Here is a 20,492-nt window from a genome sequence, read left to right on the forward strand (position 1 = left end):
TTTCTATGTGTAATATCATGTCATCTGCAAAGAGTGACAATTTTACTTCTTCTTTTCCAATTTGGATTCCTTTTATTTCATTTTCTCTGATTGCTGTGGCTAAAACTTCCAAAACTATGTTGAACAATAATGGTGAGAGTGGGCACCCTTGTCTTCTTCCTGTTTTTAGAGGGAATGCTTTCAGTTTTTCACCATTTAGAATGATGTTGGCTTTTGGTTTGTCATATATGGCTTTTATTATGTTGAGGTAATTTCCTACTATGACCATTTTCTGGAAAGTTTTTATCATAAATGGATGTTGAATTTTGTCAAAAGCTTCTTCTGCGTCTATTGAGATTATCATATGGCTTTTATCCTTCAATTTGTTGATATGATGTATCACATTGATTGATTTGCATATATTGAAGACTCCTTCCAATTCAGGGATAAACCCCACTACATCATGATGTATGACCTTTTTAATGTGCTGTTGGATTCTGTTAGCTAGTATTTTGTTGAGGATTTTTGCATCTATATTCATCAGTGATACTGGCCTGTAATTTTTTTTGTGTGTGTGTGACATTTTTGCCTAGTTTTGGTATCAGGGTGATGATGGCCTCGTAGAATGAGTTTAGGAGTGTTCCTCCTTCTGCTATATTTTGGACGAGTTTGAGAAGGATAGGTGTTAGCTCTTCTCGAAATGTTTGATAGAATTCTCCTGTGAATCCATCTGGGCCTGGGCTTTGGGTTGTTGGGAGATCACAGTCTCAATTTCCGTACTTGTGATTGGTCTGTTCATATTTTCTATTTCTTCCTGGTTCAGTCTTGGAAGATGATACTTTTCTAAGAATTTATCCATTTCTTCCAAGTTATCCAATTTATTGGCATATAGTTGCTTGTAGCAGTCTCTCATGATCTTTTGTATTTCTGTGGTGTCAGTTGTTACTTCTTTTTCATTTCTAATTCTGTTGATTTGCATCTTCTCCCTTTTTTCCTGATGAGTCTGGCTAATGGTTTACCAATTTTGTTTATGTTCTCAAGAACCAGCTTTTAGTTTTATTGATCTTTGCTATTGTTTCCTTCATTTTTTTTCATTTATTTCTGCTCTTATGTTAATGATTTCTTTCCTTCTGCTTGCTTTGGGGTTTTTTGTTTTTCTTTCTCTGATCGTTTTAGGTGTGAGGTTAGGTTGTTTATTGGATATTTTTCTTGTTTCTTGAGGTAGAACTGTATTGCTATAAACTTCCCTCTTAGAACTGCTTTTGCTGCATCCCATAGGTTTTGGGTTGTTGTGTTTTCATTGTCATTTGTTTCTAGATGTTTTTTGATTTCCTCTTTGATTTCTTTAGTGATTTCTTGGTTGTTTAATAGTGTATTGAGGATCAGGAGAAAAGATGGCGGCGAAGTAGAGAGACGTGGAATGCATCCCTCTCCACAGATGCATTCGGAATGCACGGAAGGACGCAGTGATTCCCACAGAGAACCAGCTGAACACCAGCAGACGGCCTCGGACACCAGAGAGGGCTGCGGGGAGCCTGACATAGCTGGTAGGGAGGCATCTACGAGGGCTCAGAGAGGGTGAAGCGGCGGAGCTGTGGCAAACGGGAGGGAGTGAGAAATATACGGAGGGTTCACAGCACAGCTCAGCGTTCCCGGACCGAGACATCGATCCGCGGCTGAACGGAGGGTCGAGGAGCGGGAGCGTGGGAACCGGAGAGCTGGTTCAGGGTGAGAAGCATTGTTGCCGGTAGGGTGACGGACCAAGAGGACAGGAGGGAGGAGGTCCGCGGAGAGGAGTGCCCGTCCCTGAGAGCTGCCTGGCCATTATGGCAGCTGGAGGCTGCGAGTAGCCTCTCCCTCTCTTTGGGCACCTCTGCAACAGGCAGTGGAGAGACGCCCTGTGGGCCACCTGAGGTGCTCAGGGATAACAAGCACCCTCAGGCGCTCTGGTGGGGCTAGATTAAAACCCCTTGCAACGCCAGCAGCAGGGAGGCTGCCGAGAGAAAAAAAGAAAAAAAACAACAGCATCAAAAAAAACCCTGAGAGAGGCCCAACTCTAAGACTTTCTGTTTACGCCTGAGCCACCAGCGCCCTCTGCAACAGGCACCTCCAAGCCTGAATGAAACAACAGTGGGCCACTGCTCACTCACTCCCAGGAGAAGGAGCCACTATTGTACCCTCTCCCTCCCCACACACCGACGCTTACAGATGAACAATAAAGGAACCTCTGCTGGTCACAGAATAACGCAAAAAAAACCCAAGGCAAAGAGAAGGACACTTACAGCTGAGACGCTAAGGAAACAGAAATAGTAGTATCAATACCTATTGAACTGGTCCATTCTGGGATCAGTTCTGAATTTTTTTTCTTTCTCTCTCTCTCTCTCTCTTTTTTTTTTTTTTTTGATTTATTAAATACGATCTTAACCCTAAGGGATCTATAAGTTTTATAACATAATTTTTTAATGATATTTTTTATTCTTTTTTTTTTTTTTGCCTTTTTATATTCTTCTATATCTAGCTAAGTTTTTGGTAGTACAGACAAAATATCTTTCATACTTTCCTTTCATCCCTATCTTTCATACATTTCTATTCCTTTCTTTTTATTTGCATATTTCCAACCACATTATGCTCTTCTGTTCCCCTTACTTCCAGCCTTTTTAAGTTTATTTTATCTTAACATACTTATAAGCAAAACTATTGGTCTGCTCAGACTCCTTGCTCTATTCTCCAGATGACGCACCACCTTGGTATTTAATATTAGGCTTTTGTCTTTATCTTAGTTCTTAGTACAGTTGTCTAATTACATTCTGAGAATCTCCATTCTCTCTGGTGGTACTCCAGCTCTTTTCTATATTTGATCCTAGCTTACAAAATCTCCCTGGATTGATGTTTGTATGTGTAGGGTGTTATTTGTTGTTTGTTTGCTTTTGCTTTTGTCTCTGATTTGTTCTGTTTCAGTTGTCAATTTCTGCTGGGTTTCTCTTTGAATATCTGATAGCACACTGGGGTTCTGTCAGGTCTTTCCAGAGCCTTATATCCTAACGGATTCAGTAATTGTGTGTCTTATACATGTACGTGTTTCCTAGACTTAATATTCGTTTAACCCAACACTGGAACATTAGTCTGAGGCTTGGACAGTCTTCTATAAACACCTCTATCGCCAGGACAAGTAACCCCAAAAGTTTGGACAACCATGAGGAAACAAAGAAACACCATGCAGGCAAAGGAGCAGGAAAAAAACCCACAAGACCAAATAAATGAGGAGGAAATAGGAAAAATGCCTGAAAAAGAATTTAGAGTCATGATAGTAAAAATGATACAAAATCTCAATAACAAAATAGAGAAAGTACAAGAAACAGTTCATAAGAACTCAGAAAAACAAACGCTAATGGACAACAAAATAACTGAAATTAAAAATACTCTAGATGCTGTAACCAGCAGAATGACTGAGGCAGAAGAACGAATAAGTGAGTTGGAAGATAGAATGGGGGAAATAACTGCCACAGAGCAGGAAAAAGAAAAAAGAATAAAAAGATTAGAAGACAGTCTCAGAGACCTCAGTGATAACCTTAAATGTACCAACATTCAAATTATAGGCATCCCAGAAGAAGAAGAAAACAAGAAAGGGTCTGAGAAAATAGTTGAAGAGGTTATAGTGGAAAACTTCCCCAACATGGGAAAGGAAATAATGAACCAAGTCCAAGAAGCACAGAGAGTCCCATACAGATTAAACCCAAGGAGAAATACACCAAGGCACATATTAATCAAACTAACAACAATTAAACACAAAGAAAAAATATTAAAAGCAGCAAGAGAAAAGCAACAAACAACATATAAGGGAAAACCCATCAGGATAACAGCTGACCTTTCTACAGAAACTCTGCAGGCCAGAAGGGAATGGCAGGATATACTGAAAGTCCTGAAAGAGAGAAACCTACAGCCAAGAATACTCTACCCAGCAAGAATCTCATTCAGATTTGAGGGAGAAATCAAAAGCTTTCCAGACAAGCAAAAGTTAAGAGAATTCAGCACCACCAAACCAGCCTTACAACAAGTGCTAAAGGAACTTCTCTAAGTAGGAAACACAAGAAAAGGAAAACACCTACAAATACAAACCCAAAACAATTAAGAAAATGGTAATTGGAACACACATGTCAATAATCACTTTAAATGTAAATGGATTAAATGCTCCAACCAAAAGACACAGACTGGCTGAATGGATACAAATACAAGACCCTTCTATATGCTGCTTACAAGAAACCCACTTCAGACCAAGGGATACATATAGATTGAAAGTAAAGGGATGGAAAAAGATATTCCATGCAAATGGAAGTCAAAAGAAAGCTGGAGTAGCAATACTCATATCAGACAAATTAGACTTGAAAGTAAAGACTATTACAAGAGACAAGGAAGGACACTACATAATGATCAAGGGATCCATTCAAGAAGAACGTATCACAATGGTAAATATCTATGCCCCCAATGTAGGAGCACCTCAATACATAAGGCAAATGCTAACAGCTATAAAAGGGGACATCGACAGTAACACAATACTAGTGGGAGACTTGAACACCCCACTTACATCAATGGACAGATCATCCAAACAGAAAATAAATAAGGACACACAAGCTCTAAATGACACATTAGACCATCTCGACTTCATTGATATTTATAGGACATTCCATCCAAAAACAACAAACTACACTTTCTTCTCAAGTGCACACGGAACATTTTCCAGGATAGATCACATCTTGGGTCACAAATCAAACCTCAGCAAATTCAAGAAAACTGAAATCATATCAAGCATCTTCTCAGACCACAATGCCATGAGACTAGATATCAATTACAGGAAAAAAACTGCAAAAAATACAAACACATGGAGGCTAAACAATTCACTCCTAAACAACCAAGGAATCACTAAAGAAATCAAAGAGGAAATCAAAAAATATCTAGAAACAAATGACAACAAAAACACAACAACCCAAAACCTATGGGATGCAGCAAAAGCAGTTCTAAGAGGGAAGTTTATAGCAATACAGTCCTACCTTAAGAAACAAGAAAATTATCGAATAAACAACCTAACCTTACACCTAAAACAACTAGAGAAAGAAGAACAAAGAAACCCCAAAGTGAGCAGAAGGAAAGAAATCATAAAGATCAGAGCAGAAATAAATGAAAAAGAAAGGAAAGAAACCATAAGAAAAATAAAAAAAACTAAAAGCTGGTTCTTTGAGAAGATTAACAAAATTGATAAACCATTAGCCAGACTCATCAAGAAAACAAGGGAGAAGATGCAAATCAACAGAATTAGAAATGAAAAAGGAGAAGTAACAACGGACACCTGAGACATACAAAACATTATGAGAGACTGCTACAAGCAACTATATGCCAATAAATTGGATAACCTGGAAGAAAAGGATAAATTCTTAGAAAAATACAATCTTCCAAGACTGAACCAGGAAGAAATAGAAACCATGAACAGACCAATCACAAGTACGGAAATTGAGGCAGTGATTAAAAATCTCCCAACACACAAAAGCCCAGGACCAGATGGGTTCATGGGCGAATTCTATCAAACATTTTGAGAAGAGTTAACACCTATCCTTCTCAAACTCTTCCAAAATATTGCAGAAGGCGGAGCACTCCCAAACTCATTCGACAAGGCCACCATCACCCTGATACCAAAACCAGGCAAAGATGTCACAAAAAAAGAAAACTACAGACCAATATCACTGATAAATATAGATGCAAAAATCCTCAACAAAATACTAGCTAACAGAATCCAACAGCACATTAAAAAAATCATACACCATGATCAAGTGGGGTTTATCCCTGGGATGCAAGGATTCTTCAATATACGCAAATCAATCAATGTGATACATCATATACACAAATTGAAGGATAAAAACCATATGATCATTTCAATAGATGCAGAAAAAGCTTTTGACAAAGTTCAACATCCATTTATGATAAAAGCGCTCCAGAAAATGGGCATAGAAGGAAATTACCTCAACATAATAAAAGCCATATATGAAAAACCAAAAGCCAACATCGTTCTCAATGGGGAAAAACTGGAAGAATTCCCTCTAAGAACAGAACAAGACAGGGGTGTCCACTCTTACCACTATTATTCAACATAGTTTTGGAAGTTTTAGCCACAGCAATCAGAGAAGAAAAAGAAATAAAAGGAATCCAAATTGGAAAAGAAGAAGTAAAATTGTCACTCTTTGCAGGTGACATGATATTATATATAGAAAACCCTAAAGACTCTACCAGAAAACTGCTAGCACTAATTGATGAGTTTAGTCAAGTAGCAGGATACAAAGTTAATGCACAGAAATCTCTTGCATTCCTATACACTAACAACGGAAGAGCAGAAAGAGAAATTAAGGAAACTCTCCCATTCACCATTGCAACCAAAAGAATAAAATACCTAGGAATAAACCTGCCTAAGGAGGCAAAAGATCTGTATGCAGAAAACTTTAAGACATGGATGAAAGAAATCAAAGACAACACAAACAGTTGGAGGGACATACCATGTTCCTGGATTGGAAGAATTAACATCTTGAAAATGTCTGTACTACCCAAAGCAATTTACAGATTCAATGCAATCCCGATCAAGTTACCAATGGCATTTTTCACAGAACTAGAGCAAGAAATCTTATGATTTGTATGGAAACACAAAAGACCCCGAATAGCCAAAGCAATCTTGAGAAGGAAAAATGGAGTTGGTGGAATCAGGCTTCCTGACTTCAAACTATACTACAAGGCCATAGTGATCAAGACAGTATGGTACTGGCACAAAAATAGAAAGGACGATCAATGGAATAGAATAGAGAACTCAGAAGTAAGCCCAAACACATATGGGCACCTTATCTTTGACAAAGGAGGAACGAGTATACAATGGAAAAAAGACAGCCTCTTCAATAAGTGGTGCTGGGAAAATTGGACAGCTACATGTAAAAGAATGAAATTAGAACACTTCCTAACACCATACACAAAAATAAACTCCAAATGGATTAAAGACCTACATGTAAGGCCAGACACTATAAAACTCTTAGAGGAAAACAGAGGCAGAACACTCTATGACATCCATCAAAGCAAGATCCTTTTTGACCCACCTCCTAGAATCATGAAAATAAAATCAAGAATAAACAAATGGGACCTCATGAAACTTAAAAGCTTTTGCACAGCGAAAGAAACCATAAACAAGACTAGAAGGCAACCCTCAGAATGGGAAAAAATAATTGCCTATGAAACAACGGACAAAGGATTAACCTCCAAAATATACAAGCAGCTCATGAAGCTTCATACCAAAAAAGCAAATAACCCAATCCACAAATGGGCGGAAGACCTAAATAGACATTTCTCCAAAGAAGACATACAGATGGCCAACAAACACATGAAAAGATGCTCAACATCACTCATCATCAGAGAAATGCAAGTCAAAGCCACAATGAGGTATCACCTCACACCAATCAGAATGGCCATCATCACAAAATCTGGAAACAACAAATGTTGGAGAGGGTGTGGAGAAAAGGGAACTCTCCTGCACTGCTGGTGGGACTGTAAGTTGGTACAGCCACTATGGAAAACAATTTGGAGTTTCCTTAAAAAACTACAAATAGAACTACCATATGATCCAGTAATCCCACTCCTGGGCATATACCCAAAGAAAACCATAATCCCAAAAGAAACTTGTACCATCATGTTTATTGCAGCACTATTTACAATAGCCAGGACATGGAAGCAACCTAAATGCCCATCAACAAATGAATGGATACAGAAGATGTGGCACATATATACAATGGAATATTACTCAGCTATAAAAAGGGATGAGATGGAGCTATATGTAATGAGATGGATAGAACTACAGTCTGTCATACATAGTGAAGTAAGTCAGAAAGAGAAGGACAAATATTGTATGCTAACTCACATATACGGAATCTAAAAAGGGTACTGATGAACTCAGTGACAAGAATAAGGATGCAGATACAGAGAATGGACTGGAGAACTCGAGGTATGGGAGGGGGCGGGGGGTGAAGGGGAAGCTGAGACGAAGCGAGAGAGTAGCACAGACATATACATACTACCAACTGTAAAATAGTCAGTGGGAAGTTGTTGTATAACAAAGGGAGTCCAGCTTGAGGATGGAAGATGCCTTGGAGGACTGGGGCAGGGAGGGTGGGGGGGACTCGCGGGGGGGGGGTCGGGGCAGGGAGGGAGTACGGGGATGTGTGTATGGAAACAGATGATTGAACCTGGTGTACCCCCCAAAAAATAAAAAAATAAATAAAATAAAATAACATAAAAAAAGAAATTAGGATCTTGGGGACTTCCCTGGTGGCGCAGTGGTTAAGAATCTGCGTGCCAATGCAGAGGACTCAAGCCCTGGTCCAGGAAGATCCCACATGATGTGGAGCAACTAAGCCCATGCGCCAAAACTACTGAGCCTGAGCTCTAGAGCCCCGAAGCCACAACTACTGAGCCCTTGAGCCACAACTACTGAAGTCCGCGCACAGCTAGAACCCATGCTCTGTAACAAGAGAAGCCACCGCACTGAGAAGCCCATGAACCCCAACAAAGAATAGCCCCCACTTGCTGCAACTAGAGAAAGCCCGCATGCAGCAACAAAAGACCCAATGTAGCCAATAAATAAATAAATAAATAAATAAATTTATTTAAAAAAAAATAGTGTATTGATTATCCTCCATGTATTTGTATTTTTTACAGTTTTTTTCAGGTAGTTGATAACTCATCTCATGGTGTTGTGGTCAGAGAAGATGTTTGATATGATTTCAGTTTTCTTGAATTTACCAAGGCTTGATTTGTGACCCAAGATGTGATCTATCCTGGAAAATGTTCCATATGCACTTGAGAAGAAAGTGTATTCTGTAGTTTTTGGATAGAATGTCCTATAAATATCAATTACGTCGAGATGGTCGAATGTGTCATTTAAAGCTTGTGTGTCCTTAGTTATTTTCTGTTTGGATGATCTGTCCATTGATGTAAGTTGGGTGTTAAAGTCTCTTGCTATTATTGTGTTATTGTTGATTTCCCCTTTTATGGCTGTTAGCACTTGCCTTATATATTTAGGTGCTCCTTTGTTGAGTGCATAGATATTTACAGTTGTTATATGTTCTTCTTGGATGATCCCTTGATCATTATGTAGTGTCCTTCCTTGTCTCTTGTAATAGTCTCTACTTTAAAGTCTAATTTGTCTGATATGAGTGTTGCTACCCCAGTTTTCTTTTGACTTCCATTTGCATGGAATATCTTTTTCCATTCCCTCACTTTCAGTCTATATGTGTTCCTTCATCTGAAGTGGGTTTCTTGTAGGCAGCATATATAAGGGTCTTGTTTTTGTATCCATTCAGCCAGTCTGTGTCTTTTGGTTGGAGTATTTAATCCATTTACATTTATGGTGATTATTTTTTTTTTTTTTTTTTTTTTTTTTTTTTTTTTTTGGCGCACGGGCTTAGTTGCACCGTGGCATGTAGGATCTTCCTGGAGCAGGGATCAAACCCGTGTCCTCTGCATTGGCAGGCGGATTCTCAACCACTGCGCCACCTAGGAAGCCCTTATGGTGATTATTGACATGTATGTTCCTATTACCATTTTCTTAATTGTTTTGGGTTTGTTTTTGTAGGTCTTTTCCTTCTCTTGTGTTTCCTACTTAGAGAAGTTCCTTAGCAAATTTTGTAAGGCTGGTTTGGTGGTGCTGAATTCTCTTAACTTATGCTTATCTCTAAAGCTTTTGATTTCTCCTTCAAATCTGAATGAGATTCTTGCTGGGTAGAGTGTTCTTGGCTGTAGATTTTTCGCTTTCAGGACTTTCAGTATATCCTGCCACTCCCTTCTGGCCTTCAGAGTTCCTGCAGAGAGATGAGCTGTTATCCTTATGGGTTTTCCCTTATATGTTATTTGTTGTTTTTCTCTTGCTGCTTTTAATATTTTTTCTTTGTGTTTAATTTTCATTAGTTTGATTAATATGTGCCTCAGTGTATTTCTCCTTGGGTTTATTCTGTTTGGGACTCTCTGTGCTTCTTGGACTTGATTAATTATTTCCTTTCCCATGTTGGGGAAGTTTTCCACTATAACCTCTTCAAATATTTTCTCAGACCCTTTCTTTTCTTCTTCTTCTGGGATGCCTATGATTCGAATGGTGGTGCGCTTGATGTTGTCCAAGGTCTCTGAGACTGTCTTCCATTCTTTTCGTTCTTTTTTTCTCTTTTCTGCTCTGTGACAGTTATTTCCTCCATTCTATCTTCCAACTCACTTACTCATTCTTCTGCCTCAGTTATTCTGCTGTTTATTCCATCTAGAGTATTTTTAATTTCAGTTATTTTGTTGTCCATTAGCATTTGTTTGCTCTTTAGTTCTTCTAAGTCCATAATAACTGTTTCTTATTGTCTCTATTTTGTTATCGAGATTTTTGATCATCTTTACTATCATTACTCTGAATTCTTTTTCAGGCATTTTTCCTATTTCCTCTTCATTGATTTGGTCTTGTGGGTTTTTTTTCCTGCTCCTTTGCCTGCATGGTGTTTCCTTGTTTTCTCATGTTTTCTAATTTATAGGATTTGCTGTCTCCTTTCCCTATGCTGCCTGGTAGTAATTCCTCTTGTTTCTGCCCTCTGCCCCCTGTGGTGGGGTTTGTCCAGTGTCTTGAGTAGGCTTCCTAGTGGGGGGGGGGGGTCTGGTGCCTACTTTCCAGTGTGTGGCTGTTTGTCTTTTCTCTCTGATGAGCAGGGACATGTCAGGTGATGTGTTTTAGGGTATATGTGAGGTTAATATGGCTTTAGGTAGTCTGTGTGCTGATGCATGGGTTTGTGTTCCTGTCTTGTTTGTAGTTTGGTGTGAGGTGTCCAGCACTGGCAGTCAGACAAAACCGGGTCTTAGACTCTGATACAGGGCTCTGTGAGAGTTCTCTGCAATTAATCTGCCCTGTGGCTCAGGACTCCCTATTAGTCTAGCATCCTGGATTCACTGCACCCTCCCCAGAGCCTCCTACTTGACTTCTGATGGAGTAGTCCAGACTTCAGAGGTTGCTTGTCCTGGCAATAAAGGTGTTTAAAAAAGCATGTCCAAGCCACAGACTAATGGCAGAGTGTTGATTCAAGCAAATACTAAAGTAAGGAAACACATACATGTACAAGACACACAAATATTGAATTCAATAGAACATAAGGCACTAGAAAGACCTGACAGAAGAACCCCAGTATGCAATCAGACATTCAAAGAGAAAACCAACCAAAATTCAAAACCAAAAAAAAAAAAAAAAACAAAACAAACAAACAAAGAAAAAAATCATACACACACAAACACAAATCCATGGAAATTTTGAAAGCTAGGATGAAATATAATAAAGAGCAAGAGGACCACCAGACTGAAGATTCCCAAAACAAAATTAGACAATTATATTAGAACTAAGATAAAGACAAAACCTAATAATAAAAACCAAAGCAGTGTGTCATCTGGGGAATAAAGCAAGGAAACAGAGCAGACTTATAATATTGATTATAAGTATATTAAGATGAAATAAACTAAGAAAGGATAGAAGACAGAGCAACAGAAGAGTGTAGTGTGAGTGGAAATATGAAAAAAAAGAGAGAAAAAATAGAAATGTATAAATGATAGAGAAGGAAAGAAGGTAGGAGAGTTAAAGTTAGCACTACAAAAAACTTAGCTAGAAATAGAAGTATATAAAAAGTCTAAAAATAAAAACAGAAGAAAAAGTAGAATAAAAGAATGAAAAAATATGTTATAATACGTGTAGATCCCTTAGGACTAAGATTGTAATTAATTAAAAAAAGAAAAAAAAAGCTTGAATTGACCCCAGAATGGACCAAATCAATAGAATTAATAATAATATTTTTGTTTCCTTGGGATCTCAGCTGTGAGTGTCCTTCTACCTGCCTTGGGCTTTTTGTATTACTCTGCGACCAGCAGAGCTTCCTTTATTGTTGTCTGTAAGCACCAGTGTGTGGGGAGAGAGAGGGTACAATAGTGGCTCCTTTCCCTGGGAGTGAGTGAACAGTGGCACTCTGCCTGGGTCACGGCAGCTAGGTTGGCAGTGATGGTGCCTGTTGCAGAGGGAAGCGGGTGGCTCATACTGAGAGAGCGACTACAACCACAGCACCTCCCATCTGCCTACGACTCCCGTAATGGCACCGGCGGTGGTGGTGTTTGTTGGAGAGGGATACCAGTGGCTGAGGTGTAAACAGAATGTCTCCAGAGCTGGGCCACTCTGCAGACTTTTGGCTCTTGGCTGCAGGCACTCTAGGCCAGCCCCAGCCAGGGACCTTTCTTATCCCTGACTGCAATAGCCAGGCTCAGAGGGGTCCTTCCTTTGTCTGTCACAGGCACTGAGAAAGAGGCTACACTCGTGGCTCCTCCCCCCTGCTTGTGAGTCAACAGTATTGAACCGCCACCATGGCCACCCAGCTTTCCGTGGGAGGCATTCTCCACTGCAGATTTTTTCCCTCCTGTCCTCTCAGTCCGTCTCCCCACTGCCAACAATGTTTCTCACCCTGAACCAGTTCTCCAGTTCCCACGTTCCAGCTCCCAGACCCCCTGTTAAGCTATGAACCCACGTCTCAGTCCAGACATGCTGAGCCATGGTGCGGACCCTCCATGTGTTTCTCACTCTTTCCCATCTGCCACAGATCAGCCGCTTCACCCTCTTTGAACAGTCCCAAATACCTCCCTTCTGACCCAGTGAAATTCCCCATTGGAGAAGGGGTTTCCCCATCAGATATGGGATGTTTCCCCAAATTCGGCAATCTCCCCACTGTTTCAGATCTCCCCCGCCCCAGGGTGTGGGAGCCATCCCTTTCCTTCCTTCTCCTCCTCTTTCTCCTTTTTTACCCCCGTTTGTCCTACCCAGTTATGTCAGGATCTTTGCAGTCCTTTCTGGTGTCCGAGGTCTTCTGCTGGTGTTCAGCTGGTTCTGTGTGTGAATTATTGTGTATTTTGATGTATTCCTGATGCATCTGTGGAGAGGGATGCATTCCACGTCCTTCTACTTCACTGCCATCTTTCTCGCCCCAAAATACTATCTTTAAAGTACTGAAAGAAAAAAAAATCAATCTAGAATTCTATGTTCAACAAAAATATCCTAAAATTGAAAGCAAACAAACAAAAAAAGAAGCCAAAAGCATTTCCAGTAGACAAAAGGTGAGAGCATTAGTTTTCAGTAAACCTGCACCACACAAAATTCTGAGAGAAGGTTTTCTGACTGAAGAAAAATAATACCAGATGGAACTCTGGACCTATAGAAAGCACCAGAAAGGGTAAATATTTGTTTAATGTATGCATGCATGTATTAAAAGTATGAATACTAAAACCTTATTTTAATAAAAAATTAAAATACTAAAACAGTATTTTAATTTCTTCAAAAATATATTGGCTGTGTGAAATAAAAATAACAATCTATTGGGTCTATCACATGTGTAGAATAAAATAGAGCACAAAGGTCAGGAAAGGGAAACATTTTTACAGTTATAAACTTGCAGCCGTAAGGTTCTCACATTGTTTGCAAAATACCATAATATTATTTGAAGGTAAACTTTGAAAACTTAAAGATGTTATTATTTCTAGACTGAGCAATCTGTAAAAAACAAAAAAGTATATCAAAAGAGTCAACAGATAGGAATAATAGAGTAAATACTAAAAAATATTTTATTGAAAAATAAGGCAGGAGGAGAGAAATGGAATAAAGGTCAAATGGTATAAGACAACAAAATGGGAGATTAAAATGCAACCACGTTAGTAATTACATTAAATATAAATAGACTCCAACTAAACACTCTAACAGGCAGAGATGTTCAGACTGTATAAAAAAATTCCATCTATATATTCTTTCAAAAAAAAAACCACTTTTAAATGAAAAGACACAGATTGAAAACAGCAGGTGGGAAAAAAGTATACCATGAAAAAAAACTAAGCTTTTCAAAGCTGATGTGGTTATACAAAAATCAGACAAAGGAGACTTCAGAACAAGGAGAATTACCAGAAACAAAGAAAGGTATTTCATAATGATAAATGGATTAGTTCACCAAGAAGATGAAGCAATCATCAATCATAAACATATGTTTACCTAATAACAGAGCTTCAAAGTGCATGAAGCAAAAATTGATAGGACGAAAAAAGAAAAAAACAAATTTTCATTCATAGTTGTTATAATGGTTAGTTTGTTTAAACTCAGCCAGGCTGCAGTATTCAGTTATTTAATCAAACTCTAATTTAGGCGTTGCTGTGAAAGTATTTGGTCGGTGTAGTTAACATCTACAGTTGGTTGACTTTAAATACAGGAGATTACTCTTGATAATGTGTGTGGGCCTTCATCCAATGGTTGAAGGCCTTAAAATAAAAAACTGAATTTTCCAGAGAATAATAAATACTGCCTCAAGACTGCAGCATTAACTCCTTCCTGAGTTTCCAATCTGCTGGTTTGTCCTATAATTCAGACTTGCAAGCCCCTACAATTACATGAGCCAAATCCTTAAAATTATATATATATGTATATATATATTATATATTATATTCCTATATATTATAAAATTATATCTATCTATCTATCTATCTATCTATCTATCTATCTATCTATCTATCTATCTCCTAGTGGCTCTGTTTCTCTGAAGAACCTGAGTGACACAGTTTCTCAGTAGTTATGGTAGACAAAATAATCAGTAAGAATATAGAAGATTTGAAAAACACTGTCAGCCAACTTGATCTAATCAACAAGTGGAGATAGAAATTCTTTCAAGTACGTATGGAATATTCATCAAGATAAACATATGCTGGGTCATAATGTAAATCTCGGTAAATATCAAAGATTGAAGTCATACAGAGTGGTTTTTCTGACCACACCTATATTAAAGAAAAAACATGAGAAACTATCCAGTATTTGGAAATTAGGCAATACACTTCTAAATTACCCATGAGTCATAAAAGAAATTATGATGGTAATTTTGTCCTGAATGATAATGAAAAAACATTATACATTTGTGAGATGCAGCTAAAGCAGTGCTTAGATGGAAATTTATAGCTTTACGTGCTTATGTTAGAAAGGGAAAAAGGTTTAAGATCAGTGTTCTATACTTCCACCTTAAAAAGCTAGACAAAGATAAAGTTATACTGAAATTAAGAGAAAGGAAAGAATAAAAATGATAGAAATCATGACGAATATAATTAATTTTTAAAATATTTTTCAGATTTTCCAACACACACCACTACTCAGGAATAATTATTGCCAAGTGTGAAATTAGTCATATTATCCTGCTTAAATTCTTTCATTGCCTCCCAAATTCAAACTCCTCAGGGGAGCAAAGAGCAGAGTACCTGGTTAGAGAGCCAGAACTGTGTGTATGATTCCTGATATGCAGCAGGCATTGAACAAATATTTGTTAGCTGTATGAAATAAATAATTTTAAATGATGAAGACCTTTTGAGGTCAGATGCTGCTTACATGTCCATTTCTTGGGACAGTGTCATACATACTTTCCACTTGAGTAATAAGACAACTGCTATTTCTCTAACAGGCCAGGTTATCTTCTCACATGTGTTTCTACTGCTTAGCGTCCTCCACACCAAATGCGGATGGCTGGGCTATTTTACCTCATTCTTTAGCTATTACAGTACTTAAACTTCACCTTCCCTGTGAAGCATTTCTGTGCTGCTACAGGAAGAGAGCCATTCTCTCATCTATTCCAACAGCATTTATTAACCTGTATCTTTTCTAGCTCCATTGAGAGCTTCTTGATCAGAGAGGGTGTCTTTTATTTCTGTATCCACAAAACCTAGCATTCCTGACACATGGTGGGAGATCAAAATGCAAATAAACACAGACACAGATACATTAATTTCTTGTCAAAATATTACACATGATGAATTATATCAATAAGAGTAATATCAGTGGCTGGATAGTTTAAGATATATTCTGAAAATAGGTTGTCTCTAACAGAGTATTAAGTAAGTAGGCACTGGATTCAGACCAGCTTGATTCAAGTCTCTGTGCTGCCCCTCACCAGCACTGTAGACTTAGACAAGCTGTTTAACTTCTCTATACCAAACCTCCTCATCCACAAAATTGAGATTTAAAATGAATCTACCTAATGCTGCTGTTGTGAGGATTGATATAATCTTGGGACAGCCTTAGTAAAGTAGCTGGCAGATAGTTACTCAGTAATTTATTTGTTGGTTTTGTTGTTGTTATTATTATTGATACTTACAGTTTGGAGTCAGATATGAGCCTGACTTGCTGCATCACTTACTGTGAGATTTTGGATAAAGTGACTAACTTCTCTGAGTTGCAGTTTATTTATGTGTACAATGGTGAAAACTGGGTATAGAGCTGCTGTGCGGTATTTTCACTAAGATAATGTGCTTCTATATATAGTAAATGCTTAAAAGATTGGGATTTTTGTTATTTTGATTTCTCTAATATCTATGGTTTTATCTAGTATGAAGAATGGAAGATGCTGGCAGAGCAACATCAAGTAGGAGAAGGGAAGAGTGGTAACTTGCACCATGAAAATTTGTTTACATTATGGTAGGCAGACATTTCAGGGCAAATACTTCAAAAGCCATAAGAATATTTTCAAGGTCCAAAAGCTTTCAATCTAGCTATAATAACAAACTAAAACTAAATATTAACAAAAAAAACAAGTGACTTCAAAGACAATCTTAGAGTGGGTTCTTTTCATCCTACATATGCCTTCTAATTATTTTATAATTATGGATAAAATTACACAATAGGTAAACTTATTCAGTTTTGATGAGTGTCTTCATTCATTCACATATTCTGAGCAGTTATAGCTGTATAAAGCTTAGCTCTTGTACAAAATGAGTTTAATACTAGCTTTAGTTTAAAAATAACCTGAAGTTAAATGAGATTGTATGATTCATTATGTATTGACTAATAGGGAAAAACATTCTTGTATACAGCTTTTTGTATTTTAAGGGTGAAAATATAGTTTTTTGAACCTGAAGTTTTAAAAATTTTAATATGTATATAAAAATGATTAGCTCTATCAAGAAAAGATATCTCTTTAAAACTGCAGACATTATTTTATGAGCAAGGTTCAATAGTTTTATTCTAATAAGTTACAGTGGCTTTGTTCTATATAATAAATATAGGTATAAAGCATAGCATCTGAAATGTAAAAGGAGGATACATCTATTGGGCTAAAGTTAGCAGCTTGTCTGATTTTACCCAGGTAAGAAATGTTTTGGCCATTGATGAAGGTATATTGTTTCAGAATGAATGATTTCTCTCTGCTAGTTTAGAGAACATGTTAGCCAACATCTATGCAATTAGTTTCAATCTGGGTTTATGGTTGGCATTCAGTATACATTTCTTGTTTCCTAAGAGTCACTCAGTCATCAAAATTTGGGAAGTATTTGGTGAATAGGATTCCTACTTTCTGAGAGGGTTAACAAAGTAAAAGAAGACCTCCCTCCATGTAAGAAATGATCTAGTGGTGCAGTCAAGAGAAACACAAATGAAAACATACCAGAAAAGATGCAGAATGAGAGCTCAGGGTCAACCATGCATAATAGACTATTAAATGTGGTCTGTTCTAATCAGACCTGGAGTGTGTTGACCCTTCTTATGAAGGTGGGCCAGATGTCAAGTATTATAGGATGCTGGGGCTGGTGAAATACAGAGAGGCATTACCAAAATTCATTAATTCATTGGAAAAATGAAGAAGTAAAACTATTGTCATGAGTGACTAAAGAGGTAGAATGTGCTCTAAGGGTAAGGATAAAAACTTAATTGTGTTGGGGGGAAAAGTCAGGCCTGAAGCCAGGGGATGAAAAATTAAATGAGGGGAAAGGTAATAAAAGAGTTGCATGATTTAGGAAGCTAAGTCTGTGAACAAAGGGAATGTACCAAGTCCCTTCCTTCATGCAGGGCCCAGGGAAAGCTTTCCAGGGCTCAAGTGGCCTCTAAAGTCACCACTCTGCCAGGCTAGACTCTGAGCTAAATATATTTGCGCTTCTCTCTTTCATTTGAGTGGGTGCCTTTGTTTATTGTCCATAAGTGACCACTTCTCAAGAGATCAATATTCTTGGTTCCATTCTTGACATTTCAGTATTCTTGTTAACAAGAACATGGCTTTTTACCCCCAGCATCTTGGCATGGTGTCCCAAACATTTTTTGCTGATTTCTAATACTTGGTTTACAAACACAATACCCTTCCTAAGCCCCCATTTCAGTACCCACCAAATCAAAATGCCAAGATACAGCATTCCCAAGTCCAAGGAATGTTACAGTTGTCACCCAAAAAATTAGAACAACAATCACACAAATTACAACTCTTTTATTCAGAACACAAGTCTGATATTCTTGAGCTCATTCAGCAAATATTTATCAAGTATCCTCATATGGTTTCTATTTTATGTACAAGTGCTTTGTATAATATCTGTTAAGTCTTTCAGGGTGTGTGTCCTTATTCGGTGAACTTTGGTTGGGAAAAGAACACCTAGCTTTTGAGGACCCTCATGCCAGCTCCCTAAAGGATGTGCTGCCGGTATAGGGCGTGGTTTTACTGATTACTCACTATTTGTGATCCTGCCAGTTTTCATTAATGGGAATAGTTCCATGAAAACTTAGAATTCTTGAGATGATTTTCTTGTGGCTCAACTATGTAGTTCTTTTTGCCAATCCCTGATATCAGAAGTTTTTATAACTGACCCCTGAGCTCTTGCACTGCATTCCCTTTTGTCTCCTGGATGTAAATGTGGATTCATTAGATATTAGACCAGGGTTACCTCATAAGTCATTTCTGGACTTTTCAAGGTGAAGCAATGCTCCCTTAACAGAAGGAAGAATATTTTTCTCTTCTTTTTTCCTTCCTTATTCAAAGACACTGAGACTGTATTTCACTGTTGGTGGAGATTATTTAGTACAGCTGGACTGACTTTCCAATGCACTAAAAATGTGTTCGTGGAAATTGGCTAGAGCAGTGCTTCTCTGACTGGAATGTTCATATAAATCGCTTGGGGATCTTGTGAACATGCAAATTCTTCTACTCAGTAGGTCATTGAATTTCACCAAATTTGTGCAATGCAAGAAGTCCCTTCCTGTACTCTGACCCAAGAATCTCCAGTGTTACAATGAGTTTGTTAGAAACGTAGATACGTGGGTATTACCCAGATTTACTAAATCAGAATCTGCATTTTAACAGGATCCCAGGTAATTTGTTTGTAGATTGAAGTTTGGGAAATATTGTCCTAAAAATCACATAGAAGCAGGCAAAATCAAAAGCACAATTATTATACCCTCTTTCGTTATATCTTTACTGTGTCCTACTCTGATCATTCCATTAGGATGCGGCTACATATAGTATCATTCAACCTAAAAGTCACTTGTCTAAATTACCTTTCCTTGTATGCTGAATCTTGAATTATGTATATATAAATGAATTATTTTATATATATATATACCAATGGTTGCAAACTGGTGCCTCAAGGCTGTGTATAGAATGAAGATATATTTTGTTGGTCATTTTGTTTGTCTTGCACATGATTAAAAGGCAATGTTAATGGGCAAGTGTGAAAAGAATAGCTTTCTTCTTACACACAACCTATATCAGACATAGGTATCACACAACATATCTATAGGCATTTGAGTTTGGGATCCTTTAGAGCAGTAATTCCCAATGTAACTTCTATGGAACAGTATTTTGAGAGCAATAAACAAGTATTATTTGAGAAAATATTTCTGTGATCCACTAGCTTTGAGTGAAACAAACAAAAAATTTGAAGGATATTTCAGAGGCTTTAAATTACAGTGTACAGTTTGAATCTCTGTTGCAACATTTCCCGAACTCATTTAGTTATGGAACCCTTTGTCACAGAGGATCTCAAAGGATTACAGTTCTGTAGAACATACTTCAGACCAGAGGTTGGCAAACTACAGCCTGCAGACTGAATTCAACCCACCACTTGTTTTTGTACTGCCCATGAGCTAAGGAAAGTTTTTTAAAATTTAAGTGATTACAAACCAAAGAAGAATAGCACTTCATGACATGAATAAAACCAAAGAAAGAATAAAAACCAAAGGAGAATAATATTTCATAAAAAATTGTGTGACATTCGAATTGCAGTGTTCATTAAGTAAAGTTTTGCTGGAATATGGCCACACTCACTTGGTTGTATTGCCTGTGGTTTCTTTCATGCTACAGTGGCAGAGTTGAGCAGTTGAGGAAGAAATCACATGTCCTGCAAAGATGGAAATATTTATAACCTGGCCCCTTATGTAAAAAATTTGCCAACACCTGCTTTAGATGATACTGCTAAAAAGGCCTAGCCCCTGAATCTGCAAAATGATAATAATAACAGTTATATCTTTTTTGATGAGTTAAAGATAACAGCATGCCATAGCAAATCAATGTTTTCTCATAGAGACACTTTAAATTCAATAAGGACATGTAAAATACCCATTTTAATAAATTGTAATAAGAGGATCTTATTATTCTGAGGATCACCACAAGTAACTTTCA

The sequence above is a fragment of the Hippopotamus amphibius genome, chromosome 6 (genome assembly GCF_030028045.1).
Source record: "Hippopotamus amphibius kiboko isolate mHipAmp2 chromosome 6, mHipAmp2.hap2, whole genome shotgun sequence".
NCBI classification, from domain to species: Eukaryota; Metazoa; Chordata; class Mammalia; order Artiodactyla; family Hippopotamidae; genus Hippopotamus; species Hippopotamus amphibius.